At 36.1% G+C, this 22037-nt stretch overlaps 1 long non-coding RNA gene across 6 annotated transcripts in view; it reads left to right on the forward strand.

Annotated features, from left to right (window-relative positions):
- LOC143669098 (uncharacterized) overlaps nucleotides 1-22037 on the forward strand; it is a 526175-nt gene that overhangs the window by 398412 nt on the left and 105726 nt on the right. For all 6 annotated transcript variants that reach the window (XR_013168699.1, XR_013168702.1, XR_013168701.1 and 3 more), the window contains exon 9: nucleotides 9685-9854. This is a non-coding gene — a long non-coding RNA (uncharacterized LOC143669098). The remainder of the gene's footprint in view (nucleotides 1-9684; nucleotides 9855-22037) is intronic.

The raw sequence follows: 22037 nt of genomic DNA on the forward strand, positions 1-22037 counted from the left end.
TTTATTCTTTAGTTCATTTATCTCCTCTCTAATTTATTGCATTTCCTTCCTTCTCCTTTGGGTTTAGTTTGCTCTTCTTTTTCTAGATCTCCAATTGTTATGTTAGGCTTCTGATTTGAAATCTTTCTTCTTTTTAAATGTAAGCATTTAGAGCTATAAATTTCCCTCTTAATTCTGCCTTTGCTGCATCCCATGAATTTTGTTATGTTGTGTTTTCATTTTCATTCCCCTTGAGATATTTCTTAATTTCTTTTGTGACCAATGAGTTGTGTTAATTTCCATATTTGTGAGTTTTCCAGTTTTCCCTCTTTTATTGATTTTTAGCTTTATTCCATCATGATCAGAGTACATAGATTGTATTATTTCAATATTTTTGTAGTTTTTGAGATTTATTTTACCCCACATGTGGTTCATCATGGAGAATTATATGTGTGCTTTAGAGAAGATGTGTGCTCTACTGCTTTTGGGTGAAGTCTTCTGTATGTCTGTTAGGTCAAGTTGGTTTATAGTATCATTCAAGTCTTCTGTTTTCTTATTGATCTTCTGTCTAGATATTCTATCCATTTTTGAATGTAATGTATTGAAGTCTTCTACTATTAATGTTGAAATTCCTTTTTTTCCCTTCAAATCTGTCAATATCTTGCTTCATATATTTTTGGGTCACTGTAGTTAGGCACATACATATTTAAAATTGTTATATCTCCTTGTTGAATTGACCCCTTTATCAGTACATAGTGACCTTTGTTGTCCCTCGTAACAAATTTTTACTTGAGATCTGTTTTACCTAATATTGGTTTAACTATCCCAGCTTTGTTTACTATTTGCCTGTTATATTTTTTCCATCCTTTCCCTCTCGGCCTACTTGTATCTTTGAATTTAAGGTGAGTCTCTTGTAAGCAACGTATAGCTGGGCCATGCATCTTTATCCATTTTGCCAATCTTTGCCTTTTGACTAGAGAGTTTAATACATATATTTTAAAATAAACTACTGATAAGGCTGGAATTTTTTCTGACATCTTGCTACATCATGTTTGTAATTATACCTTTTTTGTCCCTCAATTCTTCCATTAATGCCTAATTTCAGATTTATTTGATCTTTTGTACCATTCTGAGTCCCTTCTCATTTCTTTCTCTATATTTTCCATAAATTTTCTGTCTGGTTACTGTGGGGCTAAAATTTAACACATCCTAAATGTGTAACAATCACATTTGATTTGTGTGGTGGGTTGGAGCTATCTACCCCAAAAATCATTGTCTTAAATGTAATCCAACCCTGTGGAGTGAACTCTTTGTATACAGTTATGAGGCTACTTCAGTTAGGGTATGGCCCGGCTGAATCAAAATTGGTCTTGATCGTATTGCTGGAGTCCTTTACAAGCAGAATGAGAGAGAAAGCCACAAGGTGCAGCCAGAAGCTGGAACAAAATCTGTAAGAGAAAGGAGAACCCATTTGATCTTTCTTTTTGTTCTTCTACCTTCTTTTACATGTTTGTTTCTTCATTACTGATTTTCAGCAATTTGATTATAATGTGTTCTCATGTGGGTTTTCTTTTTGTGTTTTTTCTGCTTCATATATGTTGAGCTACCTGACATGTGGGTTTATATTTTTATTCAAATGTAGAAATTTTTCATCTATTATTTATGAAAACTTTGTATGACCCAACCTCTCATCTCCTTCTGGGATGCCAAATACGTTAAACTTCTTGATCAATACGTTAATGAGTTATTGATCATTTTTTTAGTTTTTATTTTCTTACTGTATTTTGGTGTTCTAGTTTTCCATCCATCTTTAGGTTCTAAATCTTCACTTCTGACATTGCTGTTCTGTTGTTTATACCATGGAGTAAGTTTTCAATTCAGATATTATAATTTTCAGGACTGTAATTTCCATTGGCTCTTTTTATAGTATCCATTTCATGATTTCCCTAGGTATTTTCATATCTTCTTTTAAATCCCTGAATATATTGCTAATAGCTCTTTTAGTGCCTTTGTCCACTAATTGCATCATCTTTCTTATATCTGGGTCTATTTCTATTGACATTTTTCTCCTAGTCATGTGTCATATTTCTGTGCTTTACATTCTTACAAATTTTTTATTGTTGCAGGATATTTTGAGTGTTATTGTTGGATGTCTGGTAAAATGGAGTAGCTGTACTGATCTGCCCTCCTACCATAGACAATCATAGAACTATGTTAATATCTGAAATAACAATTTTAAAACACTGGCCCATAAGCAATACAGAGCCCCACAACTTACTCATAATTGCCACAAGAGACAGTCTATAGTATATTAAGTGTTTTAGTTAAAAGTATTTACAAGAAACTATGTTAATTCAGAGGAAGCAAAATTTAACCAAGCATTAGGGGTGAAAAAGGAGACTCGGAGAAAACGTCATAGAAAAATTGTTATTTATGTGAATTTTAAATTTTAAGTAGAAGTGAAGCAAATATGAATGGTAGGTTGTACTCATGGTCTAGCGGAGGGTATAATATGTGTTTTAGTTTGTTAAAGCAGCCAGAATGCAATATACCAGAAACAGAACAACTTTTAAAAAGGGAATTTATTAAGTTGAAAGTTTAGAGTTCTAAGGCATTGGAAATGTCCAATTTAAGGCGCCAACAAGAGATTACCTTCACTCAAGAAAGGGTGATGCCATCTGAAACACTTCTTTCAGCTGGGAAGATACTTGCCGATGTCTACTAGGTTTCTCTCCTGGCTTGTTGTTTCATAAAGCTCCCCTGGGGGAGATTTCCTTCTTCATCTCCAAAGATCTCTGGTTGTATGGGCTCTCAGGCTTTTTCCAAAATGGTTTCCTCTTAAAGGGCTCCAGTAAGCAATATGCCTTGTATGGATGGAGATATGTCTCCATGGAAACCATCTAATCAAGAGGTACCACCCATAACTGGGGGGTCACATCTCTATGAGAACAATCAAAAGATCCCACCCAACAATATTGAATTGGGATTAAAGAATGTGGCATTTCTTGGGTACCCAATAGCTTCAAGCAGCACAGTATGAGAATAAGGTCCATGCCGGAAACGTTACCAAAATCAGTATTGTTGGAACCTAAACTGTGACAAAAGAAAAGGAGGGTGAGAGGCAGACAAGACACAGGCAGACATTTTGGAGGGTTTGGTATGCAGAGTTAAAAAGCTTGGATATAGCATTATTGTGGTGGTAAGTCAATACTGAGCTTAAATCAGAGGACTATTGTGGTGTTTGTGTTTTAGATAAAAATTCTGGTAGTGTTGTTTTAGTGGGGAATATTACTTGAGGTGGTTCATATATACAAATTAAGGTACCTTTGAAATAGTACAAATTTAGGTTGGCAGGTCCCAGCCATTGGCAGTGGTGGATGTGCATTCTAAAGGCTGCTACTACCTTTATGATCCCCAGCTTACAGTTGGGAACCTAAGGGCAGAGAAATTAAATGACCTCCCAAAGTCCCATAGTCATTAAATGGAAGGACTGAGATTTAAGTCCAGTTCATCTGGCTTGTATCCTTCCCAGAGTATATTAAACAGATTATCAAAAAGTATTGGCAAGGTCCCTTGAGGTATGGAAGAAACAATATGGAACTGCTAAACTTTACTACCAGGGAAACCCTTGATATTGTGTCAAACATCAGGGATACACAAATCAGTAGGATAAGCCCTTGATCTTCAGACTTGCTCTTGTGAAGCTTGTGTATGTAGTGGAGAAGCTTAGCCTACCTATAGGCATGCCTAAGAGTCACTTCTGAAGGACCTCTTTTGTTGCTCAAATGTGGCCTCACTCTCTCTAAGCCCATCTCTGCAAGTGAAATCATATCTTCCCCCCCTACATGGGACATGACATCCAGCAGTGAAGCCGCCCTGGCAGCATAGGAGATGACCCCCAGGAATGAGACTGGCCCTGGCCCCGTGGGATCAACAATGCCATCCTGACCAAAAGGGGGAAAAGAAGTGTAACAAATAAGGTATCAGTGACTGAGAGAGTTCAAATAGAATTGAGAGGCTACTCTGGAGGTCACTCTTACACAAGTTTCAGTTAGACATTGCTACTTAACCAACCCCAACCAAAACCGTTCCTGCCAATCCTAAAGAATACCTAGGGTATTATATAAGATTTTACAAGGGTTCCATGGACTAGGGTAACTTTCCAGAAACCTACAACCTCCAGATGGGTTCCTGGACCAGAGAAGTCCTGCAATGCAGAGGGGCCAGCCTCTCCAGAACATCAACTAGTTCCTTTCCCCTATTCCATAATATTTTGACAGCCCCTTCCAATATGAAAAAGTTAGAATGTCCATAGCCCAAATACCCCTCAAGAGTGGGAGGAAGATCAAAGGTGATGGTGGAGATATACAGAGAAGGTCGGGTTTAACAAATGAGTATGAGTACTGAGTCATTATATTGATATTTTAGTCTCCAGTACTTTAGAGCAGCTAGAAGTAAGGCCTAAAATTGTGGAATTGTAACCCATACCTAACTCTGAAATCTATTCTACAACTAATTGTTGTAATAGTACTTTGAAATTTGTTGCTTTTTTTGGTATATATGTTATTTTTCACAAAAAAAGGAGGAAGAGTATAATAGAAAAGATAGGATTTAACAAATGAATATGACTTCTGAATTAATATATTGATATTTCTTTTGATCTCCAGTGTCTTGGAACAGCTAGAAGAAAAAATGAAAAAATGTGGCACTGTAACCCATACCAAACTTGAAAATCTGTTGTATAACTGCTTGTTAAAAGATACTTGGAAATTAATTGCTTTTTGTATATATGTTATTTTTCACAATTAAAAAAAAAATTTAAAAACTGACTTAGAAAAGTGACTATAGAGTAAGGAAGATGGGTCAGTAAGAATAGTCTGTTTCCCCCAAATATTTTGATAAATTGAGAACGATTAGTGCAAAGCTAGAGGTGACAGGGAAAGGATTGGGTTTTAAGAATAAGGGTGAATTGGGCATGTTTACAAAACAAGGGAAAGAAGTCATAAAATTGTGAAGGAGCTAAGACATGTAAAGTGATTTGTTAATGTGTATGGAATATTTTGTGTGATTTTTTTTTTCTGGAAGTACAAATTCTTATATTTGGGGGTGGTGGTGTGTGTGCCTCTCCTGCATGGAAGGCGAGCATTCTACCACTGAACCACCCATGTACCCCAAATTCTCTTATGGCTTTTTAGCTGCTTAAAATATTATTTTAAAAGAGATATAATTTGTATTTCAGTATATTCCTTATGTCAGATAAAACATCTATACTTAAAGAGACATATATAAATCTTATATAAATTTCTCTTTAATGAGCTAGCCAGGAAAGATTGTTTCCTCTTTGCTGATGTGTGTTCATATGCACTTTGTCAGCATGTAGCTGTTTGAATGGTGCAGTAAACAACCACCACCACAAGTCACATGTCCAGACACAATAGCTCAATCATTCTATCTTATTTGACACAATAAAATAAAAGTTAGGTTGAAACTCTAGGAGGTATGATTGATAGGGTTTCTTTGAGGGCAAAAACTATATAAATTTTACTCTTAAACAGTATTGCCTAGAATAGTAGATGCCTCAAAATGTCAAATAGATTTTTTAAAAAAAGGATTCATTTAAGTTTGTTATCAACATTTCAAAGCATGTATCTGTTTAAAAATTTTTAATCCTATATTTGGCAACTAGTAGAACCTCTAGAATTCCTGGAATTTCAACTACAGTCCTGCAGTTTCAGCTGAGTTTAGAGATTTGGTCATGATGGGCAATTACTCTGATTAATCAAGAAGGCTTGATACCTAGCAGAAACATTAGAAACATCCTTCCCTCGTGCTTCTGAGTCTTTGACTAGGTAAGATTGCTTGGTAAGACCCATTTCCATAGTAATCATCTTACTCTAAATATTCCCTCTCTCCTATAGCATAAGTGTGATAAATTTATTTTTTATTTTTATTTTATTTATTTATTTATTGCATATGCAGGCTCTGAGAATCGAACCTGGTACTCTGGCATGGCAGGCAAGAATTCTGCCTCTGAGCCACTGTTGCACCGCCCAATAAATTTATTTTTTAATGCATTACTTTTTACTTAAAACATGTGAGATGGGCTTATTTATATCATTATCTTAAATATTAACACATATTAGAATGTAAACATTTTCATTTCAAAATTGAATTGTCATTGGGAACTTCCGATTGGCTGCCACAGGAGGTCACTTGGAAGAACTTGGCCAAGCTTACCATTCATATTTGTTCTAGTTTTCTGCATGTTTGCCAGATGCAAAAGCCAGTTTATTGCTGTAGGGCACAGAATCCTGGAGGGAAAGCTAGGAACTTGTACCATTTAATTCATTGAGTATCTTTCTTTTTGGTTAGGTTTTACCTAGAGAAGTCTGATTGTAACAACACACTCTCAGTAGGAGAATGAGAATATTCTTTGACTATCTTCGACTACAGAGTCTTATAGAATGCTCTTTTCAAGCACTTTTTAGATCACAGCTGCAGTAAAAGGGAGATTAAAAATGTGATTTCTACTGTGACAGATACAATTTTAAGCAAATCATTGGTGATCTTCATATTAAAATACTGTGAAAGAGTGAGAATGAGAAAGAGAGAAAGGAAGAGAGAGAGGGGAAATACATGAATAAACATGTGAATGAACAAACATGTTTTCTTTATTTAGGGTACGTCCTTTCCCTAAGGAAGTTATCACTTAAAATGGAAAACCCTGAAAATATTTATTTTCATATGAAGTTGATCCCATATATAAAGGATTTCAGAATTTATGACAAAACAATCACCCAATTAAAGGTCATATATTTGTAGCTAATTCAAGTTCCACAATGAATAGAGATGTCAGCACATTAAACATATTGGTTATTTACACATGAATAAATAAGATTGTAGAAATTATTTCCAAGCAGAGCTCTGCTTGCCTTTGCATGTTTTTTGTAGTTCTTCAACTTGCAATTTTTCACATAGTATTTTTTTTCATGTTATGTTACCATGTAGTTAGGATATATATGATCCCACCATGGAATGCATAAATGTTTCCTCACCTCTAACAGAAGAAACTTGCTATGGGTTTTTGTTCCTCTTACTGAAATATCTCTAGACTATTTGGTATTTAAGGGCTAGCTGCACATTTTCTTTTAAATTGGAATTAATAGTTTAAATGCAACTTAAACTATTAATTCCAATAGTTTAAAAGCCTATTAAATTACATTTTCAAGTCAAGGACCTTGATGTTTTAGGGCAGGTGTTTCAATTTCAGTATTTGGAGGAACTGAATTCTGACATAGTTTTATTACTTTTTCCCACCACCACATTTGATATTTGAATACTGTAGTCACTCTTTAACTATTAAAAAAATTCTTATTAAACTTCATATCACCAGACTCCTGAACACTAAATCCAAGTCGTGACGTACCTCTGGAAGGAGCCTCCCTATAAATCTCAAATTACTGGAAAATGTCAGAGGAAAACCTCTTAATGGAGTTTCCCAAATTTATTTTGTATTGTATTGGTACATGCGTGTGTGTGAGTGTGTGTGATGGGTGAGACAAAGAGGAACACAATGTAGAGACTGTATATTCAATGATGAAACATACAGAGATAAATCAGCTGCAGCATCACCTAATTGAACATCTTACCTTTCACCTAATACAGATACATGAAGATTATGAGTGAAGTTGCCTTTGCATTTCATTTTTTGTTACTCAGCTCAGTCAATCATTAATGGTGCAGGTTAATGCAAAAGTAAAGTAAGTATGATTTCTCAGACACAGCTATGGAATGCAGAATGTGGCAAACAAGCAGTTGCTCCAAAGAGGAACTATTTGTAGTGCATTCAGATTAATGAAAAATAAAATGGCCAGTGAAAAATGGGGCAAGCAGTGGGGTAAATGACCCTACATACTCTATATCTCCGACTTTTCTTTTGTGATTTTCTTTTGCAGATTTAGTGAGACAATCATTTTCTATGTCTAAGTGATTTCTCATTTCCCAACATTGGTGGTGAAAGTTTTACCTGTAAATTTATTGCATAATTCCAGTAACCATTTAAGGCATGAAAAAAATTGATTTGGAAACCCTTAGAGCCCCACAATACTTTAAGTCATATAGCACTGAACTTGCCAATATTTATTAGTATTGTATTTGTCTGTCTCCTCGTCTTATTGTGATAGAACGAAGACAGACAGTCATCTTTTCTGATTTCCAATCATTAGCATAATGCTTGTGATATCAGAAGTACTCAATAAATGCTAGGTAAATGAATAAAATAATGAATGGAAATGTTTAATGACACATAGGACTCCTTTTTGTTTGTTAACATAGTTTAGGTATAAGTGGCAGAAATTCATATTGATATTTTCCCTTTTGGAGTTGGCAGGCATTGAGAAAGAACATCTCTAACAGTAGTGAAAAGAACACCGGAGTAAGAACACCTGAGTTTGAATTCTGGCTTCATCTCTTACAGGCTCAGTGTCACTGGAAAGGTCACTTTTCTTCTCTGAGTTTTCATTTCCTTGTGTATAAAATAGGTTATTAATATCTTCTCCATATCACTGTTATTGTACAAAGTTATCTTTCTTCCTTTATTCAAGAAACTCTTGAAATCTCCCATAATCATAAGTCACAAGCTAATGTACTAAGAATGAGTTTAAAATATTTAAATGATGCTTTTTGAAGAATTCCTTGCAAATTGTGTTGCCCTGCAGCTGCCACACTGTTGGAAGAAATCAATAGTCTTCATTGCTTTAGGTTGAGGGCAGATTCAGGCCAGTTACTAGAACAAATGTGTCCTTGTACAGTTGTCAGAGAAGTTCTCATAAAAGCTAGGGTTTGTTGAAAATTCTAAAGCTTCCATTTACACATGAAGAACAAAGCTTGAGAATCTGAGACTAGAGCTTATACATGGTGAACCCCAGCCACATAGGAAGGGAGAACTCCAAAGGTGCAAAATGATGTTTGGAGACAGTTAGGGGGTCGGGACAGAGAGCAAGATGATTTTAGAAAAATGTTGGGGTCCTCCTGATGGATACTGCTAAGTCTCTGTCTCTAGTGAGAGCTGACACTGGGGACTCTGATCAAAAGCAGGAGCTGGCCAGAAGCAAATCATTGTCCAATGCCTGTGCTAAAGGGACCATCTTAGGCACTTCAGAAACAGTAGCCATGAAGTTAGAGACCAATCCCTAAAACCAGATAGTATTAGTCACACCTTTTTCAGAATTTAGCAACTAGCCAACTCAGGAAGGGCAAAACTCAAAGCAGACACTGTCCGCCACCACGGTATTACATAAACTTCCTTGTTAGGAGAAAGGGGCAAGAGGCAAAAGACTCAGAATTTATCCCACATGGACTGGTCTCTGAAGAACATGAGTTATACCAAATGAACAAGGATTGAATCTTCTATTTGTTGTTTAACCACCAAATGGGAATGAAGACCCTTGAGCAAGGTGAAGTCAGTTAATAAGTGGGAAAGCCAACTTTTTAAAAATTTAGTTTTTGCACATAATGAATGAATTTCCAATCAACCACACTGGTCTGCCTGCTTTTTAGTTTATTACTTACACATCTATAGTCTTCTCATTTATCATTTTTGTATTTGTAACATTTTATTCATACAAAGTGCTTTCACATACACCTTCTCATCTGTTCCTTACTATAACGTGAAATAATGGCAATATTATTATGGTTACCTTTCAGGTAAGGAAACTGAAGTTTTGTTCAGAGCAGATAATTGCTGAGAGAAAGAAGAAAGAGAGCAACGTCCAGCTCCGATACCTCTCTCTATTCTCAGAACCCACCACAAATGCTACTATATTGGACCTCATCTTGTTTCCTCGGGAAAATGCATGTGTACTCTGTTTGGAATGGTATGGTTATTTGTTAGACCTCTTCTATATATTTTTTTTAATTAAAAAAATTGTGAGCATAAAGCCTTATCAACTTGTATTTAAAATGAAAATAGGCTCTTGTTATATGGTATGCAACTGATGGTTTTTGATTTGACTCTTTTCATCAAAATCTCACCAGAAGATTCTGTCCACATGGTAGTTTATGAATACATCTACACAAAACAAAAAAACAGCCTAAAGAAAAGTTCACATTGTAGGAAAAATGCAGAGAACAATGAAAACGAGTCAGTGTTTTATAAATTCAGGATCAGTGTTCTATGTCAAAGTCAATAGTGTAAGAATTGCAAAGGATTTGAGTCAGGCTTAAATTAGAAATGATTCATTCTTATTTGATTTAACCATATAATGGACAGAGAATAGAATATGAAGGATGCAGAGAAAACATTTTATAAGACAATTGTAAACTTCATATAGGCTTCAATACAAAACAATAGAGACCTCATCTCATCTCTTTGCCTATTCATTTATCTTTAGCATTAGTGAATTTATGGCATGTATTATTTCCTAGAGTCATGAATTGTTGCAAATCTTTTCCCTGGTTCAGAAGGTACATTTTGGGATAGTGAGTGTTTGCTGTATATGTATAACTTATATCTTAGAAAGTACTTGGTACTGCTATAATTGGGAGAAAAACTACAATTTGATGTTCAGGAATTTCCCCCATAAATTTTCAATATTCAGTTTCATTGAATTTGTTGAGCTGTTGTCACGATTATAATAGTAGATTTGTAGGATTTTTTTCAATGATATTTTTCACTATTAATGTGTTTTGTCACCCGCCAGGATAACCCAATTTGTGTGTTTCCCTGAGAGGTACATGTCAACTCTTAATTTTCCTTCCCTTTTAGTAATTTTCTTTCCATTGGTGTTCAGTGATCCATATATTACCTCTGCAAGTCACGTACTTATGCTTACATTTAAGTGATTTCCTTTAGAGTGTTGTAATAAGGTGGTAGCACGTTTACATAACTTTAATTTTCAGAGTCTGTACCATTAGCGTATTATAAACTTGTATCTTAAATTCTTTCAGAACTCTTTTATATATTTATATTTTTAAAGTCCTCACACCCAAGCGGAATATCTCCAGCATATCTCTCCCGATCACCACTGATGCTGGGATTTCAGATGAGCCAACCCATGATTTTGTATGCCTACAATGGAGAGACTGTTACATACTTTATATTAGTCATTATCAAGTTTTAAAAAGCTCTAGTTAAATAAATTAAATTTCCGTATCTATTTCCATAGAAAACTGACAGCATAACGTATGTTGGAATATTTATTGCTAGATTGGAAGAATATTTCTGCCAATAAGAAGCCCATTTGATTTTTCAAACTTTTCCATATTGCTTGTTAACTAATTCCATGTACTTAATATCCACAGCTCCTTTTTTCTACCTATAATAGTTCCATTGTATGACTTATAAATATGATGAAAAATATCCCTACCTTTATTTAAAAATTGAAAAGGCTCCATTTAATTCACGTGGATAGTATTAATAATCAACTCGAGACTGAAGTTATACAACTTGAGTTATAGCTGGAGCAACAGGAGAGAATTTGAAGTAATAGGACAGAAAGTAACATTCTAATTGCAATGAACTTATTCTTGCCATTATTATTAGGTGAGAGTTTCCTTTTTCTTTTTCATGTGTTATGTATTTTACATGCAATTACTTTGTTCTCCTTTACATGCAATTACTTTTATCACCTTTTTATCTCTTCTTTTTGATACCAAAAATGATACTAATGGTAAAATATAACCAATAAGCCTTGAGCTATTTAAGAATGGCAGAAAAGAATATCTGGCAAGCCTTAAATATTTCGATATGTTCTAGAAACATAGCTCATATTGACATGAATTCTCTATTCCATGCCTCTCTAAGCACTGTGTCCATATGTCAGCAAATTTTTGGCAAAAGCTGTGATCACTGATTAGGAAGTGACTATCGTCTACTTGTGTCATTTCCCAGTCCTGCACATCTTGTTTACCCTAAGCTCCTTTGTTAAGGGTTCAACATAAAGGTCTTTGGTACTTCTGAGCCACCCCCTGACTCATTTGGAGCTGACACTTTGTGTCTGGCTGACAATTTTTCCATAAGTGGTAAGGTCAGCCTCATGCAAAATTTCACAACCTTCCCCATCCCTTGTGCGTCAGTGGGAATCCAGTGTCTCGTAACTGAAAAATCTTGGAAGGGGTAGCAAGATGACCAATCTCTAAACAAAGCACACTTATGTTCGGACTAGAAGGATTCTCTCACATTTATTATGCATCTTATTGGCTCTTTATTATACATCTTATTGGTTCTTTCTCTATGCATATTTTTTAAAATTAGTCTCTACTATAGGCAATTGTCATCTATGACTTGTGGTTTCTCTCCTTAACTAGTAAGATTATGGAACATGTGAAAACAATTCAGGGACAGTATACTGTAGGGTAAAGAGTATTGAGTCAGCAGATGAGTGTTCTGAGGCAGGTGCCTGCAGGGCCCTTAAATTCTCTTCGTCTAACCTCATCTCTAAAAAAGGAAATAATCTTATCTGCCTCACACAGTTGATGCATATAAAATAACTTTGTAAATGATAAAAACCTATTCAAATGCAATGGGCTATTCTTTTAAGAGCCAGAAGAGTTTGATGTCTTCATTTGAGAGAAAGTCAGACTACTGGAACCTTTTAAAATTGTAGCGTAGTGCTTTAGAAGGAGTGATTTGATAAATATTGGCTGATAGCCCAATTACAGCACTTTTCTTATTACTTTGCCTCTGTCAGGGTGATAATGCTATGATGGGAAATCTTCCCTTTACTACAGAATTTAACATGGAACTGGGTTTGAGTTAGCTTGCACTCTTTCAGTGAATTGTGGATTTTGAATAATATGATCCTTCTGTTTGTTTCAAATCTTTTATCCATTCCCTTTCCTCAGCTTTTTCTTCTTTGCTTGGAAAGAAGCAGTGGGGAATTTCCTTCGGCTGTGCCCAGTTTTTGATGAGCGCACACACATGCACACACACGCACACGCACACACACGCTCACTTTCTTTTAAAGGGCCAGGTGACTAATTCAGAGAAAGTACAATATACTTTTTTAAACCTAGTGGTGGTTATGCCAATTAAGGAACCTATAAATAAAGCTGAACTGTAGAGCCAAAGTGGTTGTTAGGGCTCATCTTCTTCATAAGAAAAGCCTTTGCTATTGTAATCTCATGTGGCAAAAATGATGTTATATCCTTGGTAGATAACTTGCCAAATCTTCAACCATAATTCTGAACAGATTCATATCATAACTTTATCTGAAAACTCCTTCATATTCTTTCTTTATAGTCTGTATCCTTAGAATTCAGTTTTTGAACATTGAAACAGCCAGGAACTGCTAGAGAAGAGCATCTTTTTTAAAATTACAATCACTTAGGTTTAATGCCATATGGGCTCAAGGGGTGGAAAAGATGTCGAATGGCTCCTTGTTCATTAAGACTGAAATATTTATAATAGCAGTAATAATAACAGTATATTTCAGAGTCTGTGTGATATAAAATTGAGCACTGATGCAATTAGATAATATTGACAGGCCCTATTGTAATTATGTAAATAATGCCAAGTTCAGCTTTTCCTTTATCTTTTATTTCCATGTGCATGTGTAAAGGCAGAGCTAGAAAATGAGTAAATTCTGAGCTGGAATGCTCAGCTGTTTATTTACCTGATAAAGTAGCGTGAAGCTTATATTCCCCTGAGTTGTTTTTTCCAGCCAAATTGAGTAAGTCCAGTGGGTTGCACATCAGGGACATGCAAATATGTATGTATTTGGAAGAAAGTCTGGCAATGAAGCATCCATTTGAGACCCATCCCAGACCAGTAGGTCCATCTTGAGTTCTTCCATTTCAAAGCTGTGTGTCTAGCTCCCACTTGACTAATACCAATGCTTTTCTGTTACCCTTAGAACAGATCATTTTAAATTGTTCTCCATAGGGATGTTTTCCATGACTAGCTCCCTATCAATCTTTCAATCTCAATGCAGAAGTATTCGATTAGTGTATTTAAAGTAATAAAGATGTCAACAGTAGTGTCACCTTGATTGATGCTAATTATAAGTCTTTAATGGTTCCTCTGCTTTGGCCACTATCCTTGCAGATTGTGATTTTTATGGTTAAAATTGTGCCCTGCTGTCCAAAGGCTTAATCATAAATTCTGATCTATTTCTCTTTAATGATTCTGCATGCAGTGGTATAATCCCAGTAACATACATTATCTTCGTTAAAAGCAAGCAGTGACTTTCATAGGGGTGATTAACGCGTTTATAAAGAGTTGGAAGAATCCTTTTTGGGATCAGCAGAGGTTATGATGATTATGCTTCCTGGGCATTAGAATTAGCAGCAATGTTACATAGACTGGCTGAAAATAATTGAAGATTTTCATGCAGTCCCTATTTAGCACATTAATGTTGTAAATGAGACTATAACTGCAATGGTAAAAAGATTTAGGATTTGCAACTTGAAGATTCTATCACTATGTGGCTGTCACAGCACTGAAACTAAAAGCAAGCTAAATTATATGATGGCTTTCCTTCTTTAGAACAAACAGTCATGTTAAACAGAATTGGGGTCATTCAATTTGAAATATCTGTTGATTAAAATATCTCTTCCACTGGGGTTTTCAGGCTGAATTTTTATAGTGCTAATATATGTTTAGTCTTTAATCTCCTTACCCAAGTCCAAAGATAGAGTTTCAAATAAGAGGAAAAGTGCCCACATTTGCAGGGATTTGAAGGTATGAATAATTTGCTTATGTAAATATATGCCTATACATGTTTCACTGAATAATGCTTCTCTGAAATCCCCTATCTTATTGAAGAGAAGCTGAACATAGACTGAGAGAGTGCTTTGCAACCTTGGAAAAGCAGTTGACCTTCATCTCATTCACAACACATAGTTTCTTATACATAGTAGGCATTTTTAAAATATTGCTGTAATCCTACTAAACAGGGTACTGACAACTTTTTAAAACGATTGTATTTGAAAGACTATTAGTATGCACCTGTATCCTCCTGTGCTTGATATTGCTATATTCTATGCCTATAAATTAAACAATATGGAACTTCAAACTTCCTCAATCCCAATTATGTTAGAAGCATTTATACCTCATTGCTTTCTACTAATGTTATATTCCCTTCTAATGATAGTGCTCTGCTATAGTATTCCCTACTAGCTCCAGCCTCTTAAATCTAGACAAAACTATTCTTTATTCCTAGCAGGGAGAAGAATACGTAAAAAAAAAAAAATTGAGACCCATATTCATTTTCAAATAATGTAAGTCCCAAATTGCATTATAGGAGGACAATTCCTCCCTAAGTGGTATCATGGCTTAGAGGAAACACACGCACACAGGCCAAGCTTGGGAGAGTGGTGTTCTTGTTGTAACACGTGTTTAATATTTCTAAAGTGGCTATATTTACGTGATAATAAGGTCTCCCCGAGTTTTCTTTGATGAGACTTTGAGGAGCTATGCTGAGCTGTGTAGTGTTAATGAGAAGACACCTCAGTTTACAAGCAGCATATCAGGCAGTCTTTGGCATCTACTACAGATTTTTACAATTACAGCTTACTGCAAAGTCTTCTATTTTTCTATTATTTTTTCTTCTTCTATTTTTCCATAATTTTTCTACCTTGTTTAAGGTGGTCCTTAAAAAGTTTTTATTATGGTAACATATATATAACATAAAATTAGCCATTTTAACCATTTTTAAATATACAGCTCAGTGGCATTAATTACATTCACTGTGCTGTGTCACCATCACCACCATCTATTACCAAAAACTTTCATCACTGTAAACACAAACTCTATACATATTAAGCAATAACTCCCCTTTTACTTTCCCCACAGTCCCTAGTAACCTCTACTTGTTTCTCTATGAATTTGCTTATTCTACATATCTATCCTTTTATGTCTGGTTTCTTTCACTTAGCATAATGTTTTCAAGGTTCGACTGTTTTATAGCATGTATCAGAACTTCACTCTTTTCTACTGCTGAATAATATTCTATTGTATGGATACACCACATTTTGTTTACCCATTCAGCTGTTGATGGACACTAGAATTGTTTCCACCATTTGGTACTGTGAATAATGCTGCTATGTACAAGTACGTATTTGAGTCCCTGCTGTCAGGTCTTTGCAGTATATAACAAGGAGTAGAATTTGCAGGTCATATGATAATTCTACATTTAATTTTTCAGAAAGCACTATATTGTTTTCCACAGCCTCTACACAATTTTATGTTCTCAGCAGCAGCGCAGGAGGATTCCAGTTTTGCCACATATTTTATGGCAGTTATTTTCTATTTTTTTATAAACAGCCATCTGAGTGGGGGTAAAGTAGCATCTCATTGTGGTTTTAATTTGCATTTCCCTAATGGCTACTGATGTTGAGTATCTTTCCATGTGTTTTTTTGCCATTTGTATATCTTTTTGGAGAAAGGTATATTCAAGTCCTTTGTTTATTTTTAAATTGTGTTATTTGTCTTTTTTTTTTATAATATTTCTATTCTGGATATTAGACCCTTATCAGCTGTATGACTTGCAACCATTTTCTCACAAAATGTAGGTGGTCTTTCCACTTGACAAAAGTTAAGGTAGTTTTAACTATGTCCTGGTGTGCTGCTCAAGATGTTGATTTGAGTTCGTTAGCCAAGACACATCATTTCACTAGAGTGATAATATGGTTGACACACACATGGATCATAAGCTCTTCCATAGGAAACCTTTACTTCTAGGGTTTACCTAAGACATTTTGAATGTGGATGTTAGAAAGGTTGGGATGTGTGAGGGAAGCCAGGATTAACTGATCAAGGATTGACTGGTGGAGAAGCCTGGGATGGGAGCCCATAGGAGTGTTAGTGGTGACTCCTCTAGGGATTAAATTCCATGGAGTCAATACATTCCTCCAGTTCATTTGCGTCTCCTTCACACAGTCATAGCACCCCAGTCGTTCTAGATGCTAAGCCTCATTAGAATAACCAGAGAGGCTTTTCTGTGTAGAACAGTCATGGAGGACGGCACAGAGATCTAGCAGTAGCATTATATTGTGTGTGATTCTCCTGAGGGGAATGCAATTGCTTGATCAGAGGAGGTGTTGGCTGTGCTGCTTAGTCCCTCACCATGTGATTATTTTCTTTTGTAGTTCTGATAAATTAATATTGGCTCATGTATTCAACATGAATTTTTTTAACAGTTTTTTTAAGCCCCAGGGCTTCTGTTTAAAAATGAAGGTTAATTCTCAGAGGCTTGCAAAAGCATTTCTGCATCATGCTACTAATTAAGATAAGGTTATCATTTTAAGTTATACTAGGAATGCAATTAGAGCTTCTGGTGAGCACTGTAGCAATCAATTTTATACAAATTATTCAGACCTGGTAAGGTAGAATGCAGTTTTAATAAGACAAGCGAACATACTGTGATTTATTAGATATAATGTGAATTCAAATGACACCTGAATACAGCATCTGTAACCCATCGTGCAGCCCAAATCACTTGGAATCCATTTCAACAGCCTCTCATCAGAGGGGATTTAACAATATACCTTCCATTTCCCATTGTTCAATGGCCGTTATTTCGGATTTGAGAGGGATTTTTGTTTTTAGATTTGAATGGCTTTAGACACGAGAACATCATCTACAGAATACAAAGCACAGATTAGTTAATCCTCTCGTTTTTCTAAAGTCTGCTAAGCAGTCTGCTGGCCCTTGCTTTCTGTCTTTTTTCTTTCGTGTGGTTCACAGAGTCCAGGTTACCAGCTGACAGTGTAATTAACTAATTTTTCCACGTTGTCTTTCTTGACTGAAGAGTATTGGGTGTTGGATAAGAAAGTTACATGTCTTATCTGCCAACTGTCAGTATTACTTATTCATTAAATGGATACCTGTTTTCTAAGGATGTATGAGTACTGCAGGGTTGAATGTCCTGAGGGAAGCTGTTTATCTTTTCCTCCTAAGATCGCTGCAGGTCATCCAGAGCTTGCATTAGGGCATACCGATAAATTACAACACCCTAGGCTTTCTTTTCTTGGATGCCTTAAAAATATTTGGCACCCTTTTTACCTTTTCCTAGTTAGTTTTCATTCTCATTTGACATGTCAGCTGTTCCAAATTTTTCAACGCACCTGTCTTATTTTCCGAAGGCTGCTGTAACAAAGTACCACAAGCCAGGTGGCTTAAAACAGTAGAAATATATTGTCTCATAGTTTGGAAGCTGAAAGCCTGAAATGAAGGCCTTGGCAGGGCCCTGTCCCTCTGAAACGTGTAGGGGAGAACCCTGCCTTGTCTCTTCCCGGCTTCTGGTGCCTTGCCGGCCATCCTGGTGTTCTGGGCTCGCAGCCACAGCACCCCAATGTCTGCCTGCATCTTCACATGCTGTTCTCCAATCCTGTGCCCCCATCTCTTCATGCCTTCTTATAAGGACACCAGTCATATTGGACGAAGGGCCCACTCTACTCCATTATGACCCCATCTTAACTCATCACATCTTCAAAGGTCCTATTTCCGTTGAATATACATTTTGGGGAGATACAATTCAATCCTTTAACAGCACCTAAATTCCTCAGGTTGCAGTCATTCATTTGATGTATATTCGTTGCGCCTCCATTGGGTGCTTGGTATTGGGCATAGGGTGTTAGAGAGTAGATACTGTACTAGTAGTTTTAACATATCTTTTTTTTCCCCTTCCACCAATAACCACCTTAATAGACATACCCTCTCAGCACAGGCAACTTTGCCTTATAATTTGTAGAGATGATAAATGCCATCTAGTATAAGCTGTTGTTATCCACAGCAGCAAGATGCCTTATTCTTCTGTTCTGTCTCATAGAAAGTGTTCCTTCTCTTCCATAAAATTAACCTGATTAATTTTAAGATGTTACTGAGTTAATTTTCCTTCCTCTCTCCTTTATCTTGTTTCCTTTGCTCCTTCTCTTCAAGCAGAAAACATGCTGCAGTTTTGCCCCTACCACACCCATAAATAAACAGAAATATCTTATTTTAGTTTCTCATTCAGACTTTGTCATTCTTTTTGAAATGGTGTCTGCATAGATTCTAACTCTTCTTTCTCATTATCATTGTGTGGGTTCTGGACCAGCAAATCTGCAGATGAATGAACATCAAAGACCTGTGTTTATTTCTCACTCCAGCTGTATAACATTTGGTATTGCTGCTGTCCACTTCTCACTTCTGGAGATTTGCAACTTTCTGTAATCCGTGATGTCATTCTCTCCTGGCTTTCCATCTAGGAAACATTCATCCTCAATTTCCTTTGCAGAATTGTCCTTCTTTGCCCACCGTTTTAACGAGAATGTCCCTCAGGTTTCACTTCACTTTCTTCTTTACTTACTCTGGGTTAAGAGAGTATTTAAAGAAAATCTTCAGGGGTGCAAAGGTAGTTTAGTGGTAAATTCTCACCTGCCATGCAGGAGACACAGATTCCTTTTTGGCCCATGCACTTCCCCCCAAAACAAAAGAAACCAAACAGAAATTCAACGAATGTTGCTGCAATAATGAGATACTCACATGGAAGAAGAATGAAATATGACCCTGCCATACAACATACCAAAAAAAAAAAAAGAAAGAAAGGAAAAGAAAATCTCCAAAGGCAAACTGTGAATGCACTAAACTTATATGCCGCATGTCTGAGAATGACAGTCTCAAAGGTGCCAAAGACTAAAAAATGGTTAAAACCTCACTCTTAAAATGATATCCTCCTCTTTCATGGCATTCCACTCCAAACCCACTCCTACTTTTGTGTTGTTTTCTCTCTCAAGCAGTAGAGTCACTCTTGACCCAGGTTCTTAAAAAAAGAATATCTTAAATTCCTCCTGGTTCTTCTCTTTCCACATTGTCATATACCAGATTCTCTCAATCGTGAGTCACAGGTATAGTTGCTTTATCACAATTTTGTGTTAGTTTCTCTTCACCATTATCACTCTGGTCCAACCTCTGTAGTGGTTCCAGAAATATCTCTTGAGAGATTCTAAAATGAAAAACCTACTCATACCATTCCCTCAATATTCTTCCTGTCTCCCCACTCCAGGTCAGATTACACATCAGTTCTCACTTGAGTTATGAAATCCTTCATAGAATTCCCCTTACTTTTTTTCAGTCTCATCATCTTCTTTCTTTCCAGCAATACTGAACCCTTCTCAATTCCCCAGATGTGCTACTGCTTTCTCTCCTTGAAATGAACTCCTCTCTATTCCACTGTGGGACTTCTATTTGTCTTCCAAGATGCAGCTCAGTTGTAATCCTCTCAATCAAGTCGTCTCTGGTCCCTGGTAGAGTTAGGTGTGGCTTCCACTTTGTTCTCTTCCTAAAATTTTTATTGTGGTTTTATATGTATGTAAAATAAAGTTTGCCATCTTGGCCATTTTTATGTATATGATGATTCAGGGACATTAATTACATCTACAGTGCTATGCTACCATCATCACCATCTGTTATCCCCTTTGTTCTTCTCCAGTGTTACACCAACCATTTTTGTATCTTAATTTTGTTTTTCCTGTCTCTCTTCCCAATACTATGAAAGGCTAAGGAATTCGAAGGAAATCGTCTTCTATGGTATTCTCATGCCTAGCATAGTGCTTCTAGGAATGCTTATTGATGAACCATATAACCTGCATTACAATTGGGCATTAAGATGTAGATGACACTCTATTCTGGATCATTTTTTGGAACAGAGAAATTAATCTTTTCAGATTCCCTTATTGACTGGGGCTCAAACTCCTGTGATAAGGAAAACAAACACAGTTTTCATTCCTGAATTTCCCAGAATGATGCATTGTGCATGTCCATTTGTGTGATATATGTTTATGTACTAGAAGAAAGGCTTTGAACCTCTATTTTCTGAAACAAGATGAACAGCATGTATAAGCACCTAATACGTTTTCCCTGATATGCTTGTTAAAATGAAGGTAATTCTGAGTATAATGACAACAGTTTTGAGGTAGATGATGGGCAACACAATGTGTTTTGGTTTGCTAATGCTGCTGGAATGCAATGTACCAGAAGTGTAAGTTTTTATGAAGGAAATTTATTATGTTACAAGTTTATAGTTCTAAGGCTATAAAAATGTCCAAACTAAGGCATCCAGGGAAATATACCTTGACTCAAGAAAGGCCAATGGTTCCAGATCACCTCTGTCAGCTGGGAAGGCACATGGCTGGCATCTGCTGGTCTTTTGGCTTCTGGTTTCAAACAGCTTCCCCAGGGTCATTTTCTTTCTGCATCTCTACACACTACAGTCTTGTGTTGGCTCTTTTTCCAAAATGCTTCCCCTTTTAGAGGAATCTAGTAAGCTAATCAAAACCCACACCGAATGGGTGGAATACATCTCCGTCTAACCAAAAGGTCACACCCAAAATTGAGTGTGTCACATTGTATCTCCATGGAAGTAATCTAACCAAAAGATTATACTACAAGTGAGTAGGTCAGTCTCCATGGAAACAATCTTATCAAAGGTTTCTACCCTGAACAATAGGTCTGGTACCATAAGATAGGATCAGGATTAAAACATGGCTTTTCTGGGGTACATAATAGTTTCAAACCATCATACAATGACAATTTGGTATTTTGAGACTTCCCATCAATTTACCATATGGTGGAAGGAGAGAGCTCCTCCACTCCCCGGTTACTTATTCCCCTTCTTGCCAGTAATTTAGGCATTAATCAGACCAAGGCAATTGATATCCCAGTGCCTTAAATTTCACAGTGCTGTGCTTTTTAAAAAAGTGGTAGACCATTTTCTCTTTTCTGAGATTTTGTGAGATTTGTTAGGGAATTTGAGTTTGTTAACAAGATACGTGCTAGGGAAATGTATCTTTTTTTCTCTATCACTATTTTAGTAACCTTTTCTGCTAATGAGAAAACTGGGTCATAGAGAAGTTAAATTACATCTGAAGGAGTTTTTGTCAGAAAACATAAATATTACATAATTAAAAGTTGAAACTGATTTTTTTTAGAAAAAAAATTTGGTGTTAATAAACTATATCAATAATATATCCTTAACTCAACCTGGTACTTTCTATTTCATGAAGCCTGCCTGAAGTTATAGTACTCTGCCAGTTTGAAAAGGTTTATGTATCCTGGAAAAGCCATGTTTTAATTCTAA

The sequence above is a fragment of the Tamandua tetradactyla genome, chromosome 25, assembly GCF_023851605.1.
Source record: "Tamandua tetradactyla isolate mTamTet1 chromosome 25, mTamTet1.pri, whole genome shotgun sequence".
Taxonomy (NCBI): Eukaryota; Metazoa; Chordata; class Mammalia; order Pilosa; family Myrmecophagidae; genus Tamandua; species Tamandua tetradactyla.